This window comes from Vollenhovia emeryi, unplaced genomic scaffold (assembly GCF_000949405.1).
Source record: "Vollenhovia emeryi isolate VEMERY1.0 unplaced genomic scaffold, V.emery_V1.0 DF939153.1, whole genome shotgun sequence".
NCBI lineage: Eukaryota > Metazoa > Arthropoda > Insecta > Hymenoptera > Formicidae > Vollenhovia > Vollenhovia emeryi.
In genome coordinates, this window is record NW_011967213.1 from 1,954,986 (window position 1) to 1,959,064 (window position 4,079).

A 4,079-nucleotide genomic window follows, 5' to 3' on the forward strand; every position below is an offset into this window, starting at 1 on the left:
AGCACAGAAAGTGCAAGTCTCTTGTCTATTTATAAAATCATTTCCTCACTTCCTCGAGAGTTTATCTTATAAAGTAATCGCTGCTAGCAATAATAAATCATCGTTAATTAAGCTACAGTAATACACAAAACTGATCAAATATCATTGTTACAAATTGCCTTTAAAAATTCACAAACGATCACAGATATTTATGTGTTTATCCGTTAATATTGATGAAAACTACTAAGAATTCTTCAATGCCGCCAGCGATAATTAACAACGTCAGTGTTTTCTTGACCATACCTGGCATCTTTTACATTTACTGCGAAAAATATGACCTCCCTGGCTGAGGTAATATTTTTTCGCGGTAAACTTTCTGTATTATTAAAAATGCCGGGTACGATGAAGAAAACACTGACGTTAATATTGAATGATCATCTTTCTTAAATCAATTACATAGGCCACCGTTTCGCGAGTCCACTGTATTTACGCGAAAGAGACGCATGCTTCGCGAGGTTTATCGTCGCGCTTCGTTCATTGGAATGTAGTTCGCATAACGGAGCAGCATACGCGATCGCGGGGTATCTACGGATTTGATCTACCTTCAAGGATCTACGGCGACGCGCGCCTTCGTCTCTGAATATTTACACAACGTGGCCAGGGAGAAACGCACACGCTCGACTTCTCTCGTTCGTATGAAACTTCGACGAACGTCATTAGCATCGTCAGCCACTTCTTTTCCACCTTCCACCTTCCAACGAGCGGAATACCTTGCGTCACCCGGGCCGTCGCGTCGTTAGGCAGAACCGGGACGCGTAATGCAGGTGCCAGGTGCATCGGCTCCTCCACGTGTACGACGCGACGATGGGTCGTCGGTGGAAATTGACTTGGCGATATGGAGCCACACACTGTTTTTATCACACGGGCGTGGGAATGAGCGCGATGATATCGATACGATTATCGTAACGATTCTCGCTAATCAGACTAGGAATTTCTAATGAGGGGCGAAACCAATTAAGAGGTCCGATAAGAAGGGAATTAAGGATCTTACGGTGTATATTATTAGTAACCGTGCTATATTATCTCCGTGACAATAGGTTATTAGTGAATTGGCGACCTAAATAGTAAATCGTGTGAACGACTCGAAACTGCGTTTAGGAACGTCATTTAAAAAAAAAACCCAGCATTCATACACTGAAAAAAATTTCTGGTTGAATATGGACGAATCAGATAATTCCTTTAGGATTTACCAGAATTCCTTTAGGATTTACCAGAATTTCTGTAGGATTACAGGAATTCTGGTAAATCCTAAAGGAATTCTGGTAAATCCTAAAGGAATTATCTGATTCGTCCATATTCAACCAGAATATTTTTTCAGTGTAGTGTTCACTTAAATATTGCGCGCGATAAACGTTATCAGTGATAAAAATTAATTAGGAGCGGACGCAGAAGGTCGAGCGGTGCATAACAATTTGAAAATTATTCAGGGAAGTGTCGCGCATCCAGCAAAGCGCGATCTACGATCGAAGGTAAAGGCGATGTAAGTTCCTCGCTGCCAACGAACCAAGTTCACCTCAGTGTCGGGATGTCTCTCGCGCGAAAACCGGACGTTCGCGCAAATGAGTCGGGCATAATAAAGCGTGTCGAATGTGCGGCGGTGTACACGAAGATCGATATTCAGTGAACCAAAATAGAGCCCGTTAGGGGTTAACATCCACACGGCGGAGCGCGCGTTTCCCACCTCGCTCGCGAAGCCTCGGCATTTCGGCGGTCGCCTCTAATTAGCATCGTCAAAGGCGCGCGCGGTATTCGCACCTCGCGCGCGCGCGCGCTCGCGCGTCGCGCCGGAAGGACACTCGTCTCGCTCTCACCTTCGTTATCGCTCGCGACGGGGTGATCTCGCGACGAGGCGCATCGTCCGGTCCGGCTCCTCCGATCAGCTGCGCGAGCTCGCGGCGGCGGTGTCCAATTTTAGCGGCTCTCTCGCGCGGTGTCAGACGGCGCGCTCGCGTCGCGAATAACTCGCGACGCGCACCTCGGCCCCCGTCTCGGGGCTGCCCTCGAGGAAGATGCACGCGCCTCTCTCTGTCGCGCGCGCGCACACCACATACACGCGCACAGACACGCACGGCACAACGTTTCCTTCCTTCCGGTTTCCGTTCGATACACCGGGGGAGTCACCTCATCTCTCGCGAACCTCGCCGAACGGCGGAGAGGAGTCCGTCGCGGCGGGCGCTCGTCGCGCAAACGCGAGTGACACGGACGAGCGAAACGGAGCGCGCGAGTGCCGAGCGGCGACTACTCCGACTTGCTCGGCACGCAGGGCGCAGGGCGAGGGGGGGAGGTTCATCCCCGAGGGACGACGAAAAGGCCCGAAAGCGCGATGGACTCTCTCGTCACCTGATCGCGCGTCTCTCCGTCCCTCTCCCACCTCTCTTTCCCCGTCTCTCGCTCCGCTGCCCTCGACCGACCGCGAGTAGGTCACGTTCTCTCTGGAAGCCTCCGCGCGCGGTCACGTGTCGTGCGATCCGGCCTGGATTTCGGATCGCCGCGATCGCGAGAGGGAACAACGGGAGAGAGTTCGGATCGCGCGGTAACGGAACTTGCGGTACTCGCGCGGGTGCCGACGAGGACGGCGAGGACGAGGACGACGACGACGACGACGACGACGACGCGGCAGGGTGCACGGTTCTCGGCCGTCTGAGCGCCGATGCGGAACCTGGGTCTCCCACGACCCTCTCGCGGCGCCGCTTCCGCCGGCGCCGACGCGCGGCCGCCAATCGCTCCGCGGTCCCGCTTCCCCACCGCCGCCGGTCACGGCCCAATGGCGGAGCGCGGACGAGCGGACACCTACGCGGCGCGCGCGCGATGGCGCGAGGTTCGACGAACGCGTCCAGCCGGGCGTTCGCGCTCGGCCCGAACGACCGCTCGCGGGGCTTTCTTCCTCCGTCGAGGAGAGGTCCCTCCCTCCCTTCGCATTTCTCTTCTTTCTTTTCCTCTTTCTTTCTGGGTTGGCCGCGAGATTTGAAAGTAAGCGCCGCGGATCCGGCACACGGCCGGCGCGCGCGGCGCTCGAGGCGTGATTTATATTATCGCGGGGAAGCCGAACGCGCGCGCGGGGCATCGCGCCGTTAACGAGTCGCGAAGGGGGTCAAACGTGAAGGGCCCGCTTCGATCGCGCTTTCTAAAAATTTAGCGACTCCGGCAAGAGCGGGTGCGCCGAGGGGAACTCATCGATCGGCCGTCTCCGACGCGTAGACGCCGCGCGATTGTCCGAGCCGCGAATATAAATAAAGGCGGACAAACAAACGTGTGTTTCGTGCCGCGGAAACGGGTATTAATTGGATGCAGTTCTGCAATGCGGAACCAACTCCGAAACCTCGCGCTTTCCCGCCAGAGCAAATTTCCGCGAAACGTTGGAAATAAAATTTCGCGCCTCGGCGTTACCTCGAGCGTGATCCTACACGGAGAGCATTTTCCCTTCAAATTTATCCTGGAAATCATGTAATCGTGGGACAACGTAACGTTTCGAAGAATTTTATGACAGTTTTTTTTTCAAATCTTACACTGACAGAAAAAAAATGGCTGCAGTTACCACAATCTCACTATAATTTATAGTCATTTTAGGAGCCAACCCCACATTTTTATAATTCTTCCAACTACGTAAGTTATGGTTGACCTAACAATGTATTGTATAGTTCTCGTAGGCACAATTCGTCCATGCAACTTGTGATATGGTTGTCATAAACTAAAATGAGCTTTTAATTTGGTAAAGTGTACCATAAATATTGCAATAACAACCACGAGTAAAATTTCGAATGACTATATGTAATAGTAATAATCGTATTTATATTGGAAGTAATAGTCCCCGCTTTTTATTATATACAGGGTGAGTCTTTCCATATCCGACAAAATTTTTGAGAAGGTAAAACGGATCGAGATGAACGGAAAAGTCCTGTACCATTTTGCAATTTTCGTAATAGTTAACGAGTAATTAATTATGAAAAATCGTTGTCTTAGGCCGGCCTACCGCCCAATTCGAGCGCGTGGCAAGATGTGATCGCCCGGCGATCGATATTGCTATGCGCAGATCTCGCCAC

At 51.7% G+C, this 4,079-nt stretch overlaps 1 protein-coding gene across 9 annotated transcripts in view; it reads right to left on the minus strand.

Annotated features, from left to right (window-relative positions):
* LOC105565376 (serine/threonine-protein kinase tricorner) overlaps positions 1-4,079 on the minus strand; it is a 153,593-nt gene that overhangs the window by 42,913 nt on the left and 106,601 nt on the right. Inside the window, exon 1 of one of the 9 annotated variants that reach the window (XM_012018520.1) lies at positions 1,851-2,481. The exons of the other annotated variants lie outside the window; for them this stretch is intronic. The gene's annotated coding sequence lies outside the window, so the exon portion shown is untranslated. Of the gene's footprint in view, positions 1-1,850; positions 2,482-4,079 lie in introns of those variants that run through there. 9 annotated transcript variants of the gene reach the window in all.